This window comes from Cydia pomonella, chromosome 19 (assembly GCF_033807575.1).
Source record: "Cydia pomonella isolate Wapato2018A chromosome 19, ilCydPomo1, whole genome shotgun sequence".
In the NCBI taxonomy this organism is placed as follows: Eukaryota; Metazoa; Arthropoda; class Insecta; order Lepidoptera; family Tortricidae; genus Cydia; species Cydia pomonella.
This window is the reverse complement of record NC_084721.1, coordinates 16,915,630-16,929,490: the sequence shown is the minus strand read 5'-3', so window position 1 is coordinate 16,929,490 and position 13,861 is coordinate 16,915,630. Positions and strand designations below refer to the sequence as shown.

Genomic DNA, 13,861 nt, shown 5'->3' with positions numbered 1-13,861 from the left:
AGTAAAAATACTTACTTTAATTAGGTACTGATTATGCAAATTTGCCTATTTGTTTAACTCGCGTGAAAGGTACCGTTTCATCCCTTGGTTAACAATTTACTATACTTTAAGCTCCAGTTTAGCTTATTGTGACGGAAGAGTAACTACGGAACCCTACACTGAGCGTGGCCCGACATGCTCTTGGCCGGTTTTTATTTAAAAATATTTTATACTAAAGTACTTATTTTGTTATACATATCTGACAAGTATTCATATTTCACTGACTAATGAATAAAGGCTTTTACTTCATTGACGTTAATTCATTAGTCATTAATTTATTACGCATATTATTCATAGGTTCACGTCAGTAATGTTCGGAAACGAATGGCGTTCATAAGTTCTCCCTATAATGTGAATAACTAAAAATAGTAGTAATAGTAGTTCATTTTAGATTCCATCAACTCTCAACTGTCCTTACACCCTGACGGTTGCTGCCTCTGCGTGCGTCCCAAACGGGCAAGGGCAGCATCCTCTTGGTGTACCCCTTACATCTCATCAAAATGTCAAAAGACCTCTACGTGTTGGCTTCAGCTCCGCGCCCAAATGTCTGGCCCAAATATTAGGGGTAAATCCGTTCGATTTGAAGCTGGCCCGAACGGCTAATCCTTTGTCTATTGTTAAGTAAAACCGCACGTGCCACTACTTGCAAAAGGGTCGTATAATTCTAATTGGCACCTGAGCGCGGGCTAGTCCAACACTCAAAAAACCAGTGTAGGCGCACTCTCCGATAACGCGCCTTTGTTATGCATTTCGATGACACATTTAAAACTGGTTCTGTAGTGTTCGACGCGCTTGCACTCCGTAACCGTAGAGGGATCACACAAGAAATCACAAATTATTTTTCCATTCGTTAATTTTGAATTTAATTGCAATTCCCGTAGGAGCTGTAATTAAATAAATGGTTAAAGTGACCGAACCATTTTTTATGCAGGTAGTAGCACGTGCGGTTTTACTTAACAATAGACAAAAAATTAGCCGTTCGGGGCCACCTACAAATCGAACGACTATAAACATAATCTCTTACAGACAACCTTCATCATCATTCATCTTCAGTCTTCATCATTTTCCTAATCTAAGACTAAATTGACTTATTAACGTCACCAATAAAATGTGTAAGTTTTCTATTTTCTTTTCAATCAGGCTGCCTTGTATGTACGAAAGTATGCACGGTTGTGTAACTCGGAAAGCAACCCACGTCTGTCACATTACTCACTGCGAGCCATATGTCGCCAAAATGCATGCTAAAGATTCTAACCGATTTAGGGCAATTTGGGGTCATACAAACTTTTACGTTATATTGAACAAAAATAAATGTATTCGTAAACATAAGAGAAATTTAAAAAATTAAAAACATGAAAAAGATAAGGTTCCATAAAATGGCCTCATCTCAGAATGGTGGCGACCTCCAGTGCTGATCATCCGATGAAAATACAAATTAGGTAACACTAATGAATGCTGAAAAAAAAACAGAAATGAATTTACTCAGTGGACTAATTTGTTAAATAGTGGGGTCGTTATAGGACAATACCAATATTTTTTTCATTAAAGCATGAGACTTGGCACACTTGTTACTAAGGTAGACCAGAGTCGAAAACGCCCGGGAGGCAGCGGGAGACACCCCTCTAGGGGGGAGGGGGAGGGGGTGAAGTTTTCCTACGCCGCGCGCACTGTTGGTCGTTATAACTACTAAACTATAGCTACTAGGGCAAGTGTGGTATCATTTTCGGATAAATAAAAGATGGTCAATCATTTTCTAAAACAAAAAAAACACCTTTACATAGAAAAAAATTTAAATACGGCCCAAAATCTAAAATCTTTTGAGTAAAAAAAATCTTTCAAGGTCAATAAATTTTTAATGATTACCGATATCGGATTAAAAAAAATATATTTAAAAAGGCGCATTAATACAGATTCCAAAAATATAAGTAACATTGCAAATATTTAAGAAAAAAATTGTTTAAAAAAATATAGATCACCGCGCGGCAGAGTCGTAAAAAATTCTTAGCCAATTATGAACATCAAAAACGAGTTTTATAGGTTGCTAGTGTCCTGTAAGCTGTAACTAATAAGGATGGAGTTTTCATTAGATATAGTATATCATCATATCAGCTCATATATGTCCCCACCGAGGGGCTCGAGCCTACCCTGCATTAGGGTGATCGGGCCTTAGTCGATCACGCGAGCCCAGTGCGGGTTGGTCGACTTCACACACAAGCTTCGAGTTTCCTCGCAGCCGTGTGCAGGTTTCCTCACGATGTTTTCCTTCACCGTAAGAGCGTCGAATAAACGTACATATGAAATCGATCTTCTCTTTACTCTAGTTCAGCGGAATGGTTATTTCTCGAGGTGAATATAAAAGGGGTTAAGGCAGTTCTGGGTGTAATTTACAGTCCCCCGACCATTGACTACTTTTCCGACCTGGAACGAATTCTTGAGTCCGTAAGTTCTGAGTACACACATCACCTGATCATGGGGGATTTAAACACTAACCTTCTGAAAGATACGACACATTCGCGTAAATTGATGTCACTGCTTCAGTCGGTCAGCTTCTCTCTTATTCCTTTGGGCCCGACTCATCACACGGCCTCATCGGACACTTGGCTCGATGTCATTATCACTTCGTCTCCTAGTCTTGTCACTAAGCAGGGTCAATTCCTAGCGCCAGGTTTCTCTCACCATGATCTGATATACGCGTCATACAAAATTAAGGCTCCTAAATTCAAACCTGCTCTTATTCATATGCGCAGCTTAGCTAAAATCAATTCTGAATCGCTCTTAAAAGATGCTGCTGCTATCGATTGGTCTCCTGTGCTCTCAACCTCATCAACGGACACTAAGGTTTCGTTGTTTAATGATGCGATCCTGAGGCTCTTTGACAAACACGCACCCGTTCACACAGTCAGAGTTAGGCGTCCACCGGCTCCCTGGATCACTGAAGGCGTCCGTATAGCAATGCGGAGGAGGAACAAAGCTTTCGGTCTCTATAAACGTGACCGCACCGACACCAACTGGGTACTCTTTAAGGCAGCTCGTAACCGTTGCAACCAGATGGTACGTACAGCAAAGCGACGGTTTATTCACAGTAATGTTTCCTCTTCTTCTATGGCTGATGTCTGGAAATTTCTTAAGTCTCTTGGCTTAGGTAAACCTTCCAATGGTTTCGATGGCAGTTCCTTCACTCTTAATGATCTTAATATACATTTTTCTTCCGCTTCTCGTGTTGACACTGCTATTAAGACCAGTACTCTTTCTACTATCTTATCTATGCCCTCTCCTGTCACAGATTCATTCTCATTTTGTCCTATTTCTGTAGTTAATATAAAGGCCATTATTAAAGCCATCAAGTCAAAGGCCGTGGGTTGTGATGATGTCAGCCGTTACATGATTGTATCAGTCCTTGATTGTGTACTTCCTGTGATGGCTGACATCATAAACTCCTCACTGGTCACTGGCGAATTCCCTTCTCTTTGGCGTAAAGCGTTTGTGATTCCGCTACCTAAAATTAGTAATCCCACCTCTCTTAATAACTTTAGACCCATCTCCATTCTCCCCTTTCTCTCGAAAATCGCCGAAGCGGTTGTTCATAAGCAACTTTCGCTATTTGTCCATTCGCATAACCTTTTAAGCCCCGTGCAGTCAGGTTTCCGACCAAGTCATAGCACCAGTACTGCGCTTCTTAAAGTGACAGAAGACATTAGGCGGGGCATGGAGAGTCAATTGGTCACGGTTCTTGTTCTAATTGATTTCTCTAACGCGTTCAACACCGTTGACCATGACATTCTCCTTGCTCTGCTCAAACTCATGAACGTTTCGGAAACAGCCCTTAACTGGTTCGCAGCCTACCTGAGGGGCCGCCAGCAGGCAGTCCGAGTTGACCGGTCCTTGTCTGACTGGTGTGACCTGGTTACTGGCGTGCCTCAAGGAGGAATTTTATCCCCACTTCTATTTTCCGCCTTTATTAACTTTATTACACCTAACCTTTGCTGTACCTACCATCTGTATGCTGATGACCTGCAACTCTATGACCAGTGCCCCGTGACTGACCTTCAGACTTGCATTGAGAAACTTAACCTGGACCTTTTACATATCCAGCAGTGGTCAAACAAGTTCGGCCTTTTTGTAAATCCTTCCAAGTGCCAGGCCATTGTTATCGGTAGTTCCAGACAGCTTGCAAGAATAGACTTGGACGCGATAACACCAGTAAGTTTTGACGGCACTCCAATAAGGTTCAGTCAAAGTGTTAAAGATCTGGGTGTTCTCTTAGATAGTACTCTGAGTTGGAGAGCGCAGGTTACCGAGATCAGTCGAAAGGTCATGGGTTCCCTTCACGCTCTTAATAAATTTAAGCACTTCCTGCCTATCAAAACCAAAGTTTTATTAATTAATTCCCTTATCCTGCCCATTATTGATTATGGTGATGTGTGTTATCCGGACTTAAATGAAGAACTTCTCGACAAATTGGATCGGCTACTCAATAACTGCATTCGCTTCATTTTTTGCCTTCGTAAATATGATCATGTCTCATCTTTTCGTTCCCAGCTCGGCTGGCTCCCCATTCGTCAACGACGCAATGTTCGCATGTTGTGTACTCTTTTTTCTGTGTTAAATGATCCTCATTCTCCTGAATACCTTAAGTCTCTATTTCAATACTACGGCGTTACCCGGGACCGTCAACTTCGCTCTTCCGGCAATATGTCTCTATCTATCCCTCTTCACCGCACTGGGTTCATGTCGAATTCGTTTTCCGTGCAGGCGGCCCGTCTTTGGAACGGACTTCCCTACGGCATCAAAAATGCTCAAAATAAGTTTGCATTTAAAAAATCCTTACGTGCTTTCTTTGCTAGCAGAATGAAAAAATAATAATGTATGGGTAAGCTCTATATGTTTTGTCGTTATTTATGTATATATTATAAGAAATATAAGTATGTATATTTATGTATGTATGTATTATGTATGTATGGTATGTTATTGTATTATATTTGGTTGTTGTTGTTAAAGTAGCACCGCCCACAATCTCTCTGCTTTGCCTAAAGGTTGACTGGTAGAGAATGCCTCATGGCATTAAGTCCGCCTTTTGTACTATAAGGTTTTCTTTTGTGCAATAAAGATTAAATAAATAAATAAATAAATAAATCGAGATTCGAAAACACATTGGTATGCGGCCAGGATTCGAACCACGACCTCCTGCACAGGAGGTAGCGGTCTTAAGCATTACGCCACCGACGCTCTCTATATATAGTATATAGCTCAATTTTAATAATTATTTGATAGAAGACATTTTTTATCGTGTGTATAAGCATATTTAAACTTATGGCTCAGCTGGGCACGATTTCAAGTGACCCAAAATCTATAAAGAAATTAAACAAACAGTATAGAATTTTACTTAAAAATGTTTATTATTTACATTGTCCCCCACAATCGCAAAGCTCCGTGCACTTAAGTTGCCGCTGAAAGCACCGGCACCTCGAGCCGCCGCACCTCTTTTTGCATCTGCACCGGATCATTTCCAGGCATGCATCTGCAGCTACGGGCAAGTCTGTCCATGTAGGTTGCCAGCTTTCACTGACTTTTCTCCATCCCCAGTTAGATGGACAGGGAAGATTTTGATTCGGTGACATCTGACCCCATACATGGACTGCTTGGAACACTGCCCGCAGGAAATGCTGGTATAGAGCAGCTTTCGTCGGAGGTATATTCTCCAATTGGCGGTCTTTTTTCGAGAATAGGTGCTTTCGGGCTTCGTTTACGGTTGTAAATGAACTGGCTCTAAAACAAAACAAAATAATTAGTTACTAGACTATTTTATTGTATTGCTAGTTTTAAAAAGTGCTTATTACCTGTCATATAAAATGACGACAAACTTTTCGATTACTGTAAACGCCTCGCTAGTATTCCCCTCATATGCTGCCAGAAACCCTTCTGTGGCATTGGGAAATGCGTTCCATGCATCTATTGCACTTTTTTTCCTTTCCCGTTAAAATAGGACACAGTATCACAACCTGTGAAGGCATGGAACAGGGGGAGGACTTTCGCTTTTTGTGGCCCTGTAAAAGAAAATAATATGTTTTATATAGCCCACCTAGTACCTGAGCTAGAAGAGCTGTGGGTACACGTAGGTACTGGTAAACACCACCAGTACCTTCCTTGTCACGAAATAGCAAAAACTCTAGGTAAAAAATAATTATAAATTGTATTTATCTACGTTACGCCCTAGCCACTAGCTAGAATAGAATAGAATGCACTGAGACTATAACGCTAGGCGGGCTATATAAAACATATTATTTTCTTTTACAGGGCCACAAAAAGCGAAAGTCCTTCCCCTGTTCCATGCCTTCACAGGTTGTGATACTGTGTCCTATTTTAATGGGAAAGGAAAAAAAAGTGCAATAGATGCATGGAACGCATTTCCCAATGCCACAGAAGGGTTTCTGGCAGCATATGAGTGGAGTACTAGCGAGGCGTTTACAGTAATCGAAAAGTTTGTCGTCATTTTATATGACAGGTAATAAGCACTTTTTAAAACTAGCAATACAATAAAATAGTCTAGTAACTAATTTTTTTGTTTTGTTTTAGAGCCAGTTCATTTACAACCGTAAACGAAGCCCGAAAGCACCTATTCTCGAAAAAAGACCGCCAATTGGAGAATATACCTCCGACGAAAGCTGCTCTATACCAGCATTTCCTGCGGGCAGTGTTCCAAGCAGTCCATGTATGGGGTCAGATGTCACCGAATCAAAATCTTCCCTGTCCATCTAACTGGGGATGGAGAAAAGTCAGTGAAAGCTGGCAACCTACATGGACAGGCTTGCCCGTAGCTGCAGATGCATGCCTGGAAATGATCCGGTGCAGATGCAAAAAGAGGTGCGGCGGCTCGAGGTGCCGGTGCTTTCAGCGGCAACTTAAGTGCACGGAGCTTTGCGATTGTGGGGGACAATGTAAATAATAAACATTTTTAAGTAAAATTCTATACTGTTTGTTTAATTTCTTTATAGATTTTGGGTCACTTGAAATCGTGCCCAGCTGAGCCATAAGTTTAAATATGCTTATACACACGATAAAAAATGTCTTCTATCAAATAATTATTAAAATTGAGCTATATACTATATATAGAGAGCGTCGGTGGCGTAATGCTTAAGACCGCTACCTCCTGTGCAGGAGGTCGTGGTTCGAATCCTGGCCGCATACCAATGTGTTTTCGAATCTCGATTTCATATGTACGTTTATTCGACGCTCTTACGGTGAAGGAAAACATCGTGAGGAAACCTGCACACGGCTGCGAGGAAACTCGAAGCTTGTGTGTGAAGTCGACCAACCCGCACTGGGCTCGCGTGATCGACTAAGGCCCGATCACCCTAATGCAGGGTAGGCTCGAGCCCCTCGGTGGGGACATATATGAGCTGATATGATGATATACTATATCTAATGAAAACTCCATCCTTATTAGTTACAGCTTACAGGACACTAGCAACCTATAAAACTCGTTTTTGATGTTCATAATTGGCTAAGAATTTTTTACGACTCTGCCGCGCGGTGATCTATATTTTTTTAAACAATTTTTTTCTTAAATATTTGCAATGTTACTTATATTTTTGGAATCTGTATTAATGCGCCTTTTTAAATATATTTTTTTTAATCCGATATCGGTAATCATTAAAAATTTATTGACCTTGAAAAATTTTTTTTACTCAAAAGATTTTAGATTTTGGGCCGTATTTCAATTTTTTTCTATGTAAAGGTGTTTTTTTTTGTTTTAGAAAATGATTGACCATCTTTTATTTATCCGAAAATGATACCACACTTGCCCTAGTAGCTATAGTTTAGTAGTTATAACGACCAACAGTGCGCGCGGCGTAGGAAAACTTCACCCCCTCCCTCTCCCCCCTAGAGGGGTGTCTCCCGCTGCCTCCCGGGCGTTTTCGACTCTGGTCCACCTTAGTAACAAGTGTGCCAAGTCTCATGCTTTAATGAGAAAAATATTGGTTCCCATACATTGAGTGCACCTAAAAACCCCACTAAAATAGAATATAGAAGAAATGATACAAAGAAGAAAACACAAGGCACATAAATGTATAAACTTTAAATTTACACATTAAGCTATGAGCACGTCTTTCATGTACTATACAATCGTCGCAACTCTTATTAATGTGGTTCTACACAACTCCATTTATTTTTTGCATTTGCTGGGTGAGAAGTATTAGATGGAGGCAATACGTACAATATTACCTATCCACGGATATCAGTAAAAAACAGATCAGCTCTACTAAGTTGAACGTTTTTATACTTTCGATCTATTCTCACTAACGTACTTATAAGTAAGTAAGTAAGAAAGAGATAGTGCCTTTTTACCAGAAATGTGACCGATGTCGAACATTAATAAGAGTTGCGACGATTGTATAGTAATATATTTGTGTGAAGAATAACGCATGTGATAAACTGTAAATGTGTGGAATAAATATTGTGTAGAATCGCTACTAGGTAGAGTCAAGATTGTGTTGAAATAATGACTGTGAAGAATAACGCACGTGATAAACTTCAGCTGCGTGGAATTCATATTGTGTAGAATCGCGACTAGGTGGAAACAATAATGGCATAAACATCGCATAATCCATAAAAAACACTATGACAAAAGGACTGTATTTTCTAAAGCCAGGTATACACTACGCAAATGTCCCATGACACGTGTGTTGCCAGTGATGTCGTGTGAGGTGGCGTGATGTTGCTGGAATTCGATCGACATGACTGGCGACATCGCGCGCACGTACACAGGCGACGCGTGTCGCGCGATGTCGCCAGGCACGTCCAGCGAAATCTGGCAACGTCGCGCCACTTCACCCGACGTCGCTGGCGACACGTGTCATGGGACATTTGTCCCGTAGAGTATCCCAGGCTTACGTAGGTACAACATTCGCAGTGCACATCTAACTGCACGTAAGACGTCAAAATAAGATTATAATGTAACTTTGTTCCATTTCATAGTTCGAATAAGGCATTCTGTAATTTCGTACGCTGGCTCTTTTATATGTAATTACCAACAATCATTATAATTCGAAGCGTTAATAAAATATTATGTCCATTAAAATTAATAGTGACAATGTTATTTCACATTTCAACTGAATGTTATCAACAATTGATAGTCCTATGTCAGATAATTAACAACAGTATGCATTGTAATTAGGGTTTTTAAATTCCCGAACTTTTTTAATCAATTTAAATTATTAAATTGAATCATTCTCACTATACTCACTGTAATTCTGTGTGTGAATGTAGGCTTCATAACGGTTTAGCAACACCTACTTTTTCGATTAACTTCTCTATTTCTGCTACCCATAGGTTGTCTGGAAGAGATCGCTTTTTAGCGATAAGACCGCCTGTTGTCTGCCTCTACATTTAATCAATTGTTTATTTTTCTTGTATCTTTTTACTGAGGTGTGCCAATAAAGAGTATCTATCTATCTATACTCCTCGTCCCCCCGCCGCATCTGTCTATGTATATGTATGTCACGGCGGGGAGTGCTGCGTGCATGTTAAACAAATGCAAACGTATAGGAGCGGCCTTAGTGCACGCTGCTCAAATCACTCCTCTGGAGTTTCAGACTGCGGAGACTGCTTACCATCAGGCGGGCCGTATGCTTGTTTGCCACCAACGTAGTATATATATATATATATATATATATATATATATATAAATGTACAAACATTCAGCCCCCATTGGCATTGTCAGCCCCTTTACAATGAAATGTACTGCCGCTAACCACGGCCGTGACTTGGCGAGCGGACGCGCCCGCTGTCACGTTCCTGCCTTTTGCTTCGTTACCGGCTTTTTAATTGGTGCTGTTTACTTTATCTCACTTAAAGTGGTTACGTCTGTACCAAAGCGTCATTCGTGAACAGAGGTCGGAATTTTAGACAATATTCGCCTTTCGGCGTGGCACGGGGTAGCGGGATACGACCTAATAGGTACCCGTATCGCACGAAAGAAAAATAAGTTTTTGGCAAAAAAACATTTTTGGTACCAGCTTTTATCGCTGACTGTACTTTTTTCCTTTTTTAATTCTAACCCCAAGCATAATTAGGTTGCGTTGTTTTATCACAGAGTTCCCATGGCCACCTCCTGTCTCCATCATCAGATCTCCATGGTACCATAATATTGCAGTGTCACCCGACTTACATATGTATGCAAATTTTCAGCTTCATCAGAAACCGGGAAGTGGATCAAATTTTACTTGCAAGATTTGATTACAGACCGACACACAACGGGACAGGTAAAACTAAATAAAATCTTGTAATAATACCTACTTACAGCGCGTTACGCAAAAATACTTACGTAACGTAAGTACAAATAGGCATGTCAGATAAACGTCAATCCATACAATACATATGACCATTAGCCGAGGATTTCGACAGAGGGGTAAGCTCTTAAAGGCGACAACGGTTCTTAAATCCTCTAACTCCATGGAATCAAGCGATTGATAATTAGATCTTCCCTTATAGCCATTTACATCTACTTCACATAATTGTTGCCTGTTCATTAGAAAGGATTTATGGTCTACGAGGTCGAATGCTTTCGACAAATCACATTGCACTTATGCAACTTTGTATCCCAATTCTTGTTTCCCAGCAATAGTTTTTATGAGTTGTCTGGTAGCATCTACTGTGGATTTTTGAGACTGATAAGCATATCGTTCCTTTGCCAATATACTCGTACCCTTACTTGTCGGATGATTGACGAGCCTATTTGCAAGACCCAATTCAAAAACCTTAGACAACACTGGTATTATCGATATAGGCCGGTAGTTCTTTAATTCGGTTTTAACTCCTTTTCCCTTATATATACTCGTATAGATACAACTTAATTTTTTTTAAACTTCAGGATAAGACCCATTTTTCAAACAGGTTCATGAAGGTTCATGAAGGTATTTTGAAGAAAATTTGAAAACAAATTTGCTACGTAAAACCACTCTGTTAATGAAATAATTAAATAATACCTCATTGAACATATTCTAAAACCTCATTTACCTAACTCTTAACTGGCCACTTCACGTTGATAAATCAAATGACACATTGATTATGACATTTAAGACAAACAATAAAATTGTTGACATGACAGAAAATGTTAAACATCTTGTCAGTTAAATGCACATGATGGGGCGCTGGTGGCCTAGCGGTAAGAACGTGTGACTTGCAATCCGGAGGTCGCGCGTTCAAACCACGGCTCGTACCAATGAGTTTTTCGGAACTTATGTACGAAATATCATTTGATATTTACCAGTAGCTTTTTGGTGAAGGAAAACATCGTGAGGAAACCGGACTAATCCCCTACCCTTACCCTATGGGTTGGAAGGTCAGATGGCAGTCGCTTTCGTAAAAACTAGTGCCTACGTCAATCTCGGGATTAGTTGCCAAGCGGACCCCAGGCTCCCATGAGCTGTGGCAAAAATGCCGGGACAACGCGAGGATGAAGAAGAGTTAAATGCACATCGCTGCTTATGATCGAAAGGGCCACAAATCATAATTGACCAAAATCACTTTTAATTAAAAAATGTAGCCAAAATTATCCTTATTTTCATATTTCACGAAGACACTAGTCAAAATTGGCCTCCTAATCGCAATTTATGCACACGCCCTTTTGGCATTTTTACGCATCGATGGCTAACTTCAGAGCTAAGCGGCCATCATTTTAGTTGCGGCCCAACAGTCGGCGCGAGCGCACGTCAGTTTGTGATAAAGGGCCACATTGCGAAAAGTCACCTCTTTTTTGAGTGAATTTTATGGGCAAAAGGGCCACATTTGGGAATGCAACCGTTTCGCTTACAAAAATCAAGTAAGTGCTCAATTGTTTTTAAAACTAAGGTGCCACGTTTTGGAAAGTGTTCGTTTCACTTATATAAATAAATAAGTACAGGATTATTTTTTAGACAAAATTGCCATGTTTTGAAATGTGTCCGTTTAGTAATAAAAAATGCCTAATATATTATTATTGTTATAATCTGAAAAGATTATTTCTGCGAAATGTCTGTTTTGCTCAAAACGTTGTTGTGCTTGCGATGTTTTCTTTTAAGACAAAAGGCTTTGATACAATTTGAAATTGTTGTTTGGTAAAGGTAACACACATTTACTATTTATTTATAATTTCACTAACTATACCAATAAGCGCAAATTTCTAATACTTTTACTATTCAAATGAACAAGGTTTGTAACGATCCCAAATTCAACGGCATTTTGCTACTCGCCTTATCATTAACTTCTTCCTTGTTTATTCATCTTTCATTTTTTCTACATGCCTAAACCAACGCAAGATACCATTCTGGAGACAATAATTCTTGTCTTTTTCTCTCTAATTCTAATAATTATATATTTATTTTCACTTGCAGAATGAGTACCAGATCTCATAGAATTTTAAACATGGTTTTACCTAAAACCAATAATTCCATCCATCCACGAAAACAAGAGCCCGATCAAGATTTACCGGCACCAAAAGAAAACAAAAATGTACCCATTCATTTACAGAAGCATGATTCTCATATTTATTTAACTGCGAACCTACACTTACTGACTTACATGATGATTAGTTTGATACTAATTCTTTACCGGATAGCCAGATAGGCTATGATCTTGATATCACATTTAATGACACTAATGAAAAGGACTCTGAGTGTCCTAAACAACCAAACGAAGTTATTGTCGAAGAAACTAACTCAGATAATGATGATGACTATTTTGGTGACACAAAAGGATCAGAGCCTAAAAAAATAAACAGTCGTCAAAGGGAGTAGCTCAGATTCAGATAATGACTCTAGTTCAAGTTTTGATAGTGATTCTGACAAATCTATGAGCTCAGAATATTTTTCATCAGACGATAGCGTAAAAGATCCTGACTACCAAATTAAGTCTCCAGCTGAGTCAAATTCAGACAATGATTTTACAAGGCCCATGAAACCAGACTTCTTATGAGAACGCAGAATTTAAGTCTGTGTTCATTTTGACCAAACGACAAACTAAGTCTAATACTGTAGTAACCACAGTACTCAAGAAATTATATGTAAAAAACTAAAAGTTCCTGAAGCAAAAACCATAGGTATTCTGAACCTAATAGAAAAAAATGTGCTACCAAAATATTACAAAGCTTTTTATTCTAATCTTTAAATGTTATACGGCAACAGCCTTTGACGTGGACTGGTTTATAAAAAAAAACAGTCACTTAATAGTAATAATAAAAAAGGTTATTTACTATTTACTACCTACTAAACGCTCTTTTCTTTAAGAAAAAGAGCGTACTCCCATCTTAAAGGCCGGCAACGCACTTACAACTCCTCTGGTGTTGCAGGTGTCCATGGGCGGCGGTAATCGCTTACCATCAGGTGATCCGTCTGCTCGTTTGCCTCCTATACCATAAAATAAAAATAAAACAAACTACCTTAAGTGAAAATGTTGATTGCTTGTTAGGACTAGTTCGGAGGATCTCTTCATGTTATTATAATTAAATAAGAAGCTATGATTGTGTTACTTATAATTATATAGTGTGAATTTATGACTGATGGTGATGAGGTTCTAGAAGCATTTTTTTTGTTAAGTACTTATTTTATATGGTGCCAAAATACTAGTATTGTGATTAAAATTTAAGTTTTTGATTTATATAAAAAATGGCAAACCGCGCCAACGGAAGATTTTCTTATTACATTTTTTTTAACTATAATATTGTCGTTATTCAAGAAAGTAGCGATAAGAAAATTAAATAAAACAATTTTACTTTTCCTACTTGTGGCCTTTTATTCAAATTATTTACTTACTTGTAAAGAAAATTTTATATGCTAAACGGACTCAT

At 39.1% G+C, this 13,861-nt stretch overlaps 1 protein-coding gene and 2 long non-coding RNA genes across 7 annotated transcripts in view; 1 reads left to right on the top strand and 2 right to left on the bottom strand.

Annotated features, from left to right (window-relative positions):
* The window catches only part of LOC133528289 (neurexin 1), a 326,318-nt gene that overhangs the window by 261,306 nt on the left and 51,151 nt on the right, over positions 1-13,861 (bottom strand). The window lies entirely within an intron of this gene.
* On the bottom strand, positions 5,412-6,374 carry LOC133528106 (uncharacterized). Its single transcript, XR_009800951.1, has 2 exons — positions 5,877-6,374; positions 5,412-5,805 (listed from the first exon to the last, which is right to left on the bottom strand). It is a non-coding gene; the product is annotated as an uncharacterized LOC133528106 (long non-coding RNA).
* Positions 6,414-7,006, top strand: LOC133528105 (uncharacterized). Its single transcript, XR_009800950.1, has 2 exons — positions 6,414-6,541; positions 6,613-7,006. It is a non-coding gene; the product is annotated as an uncharacterized LOC133528105 (long non-coding RNA).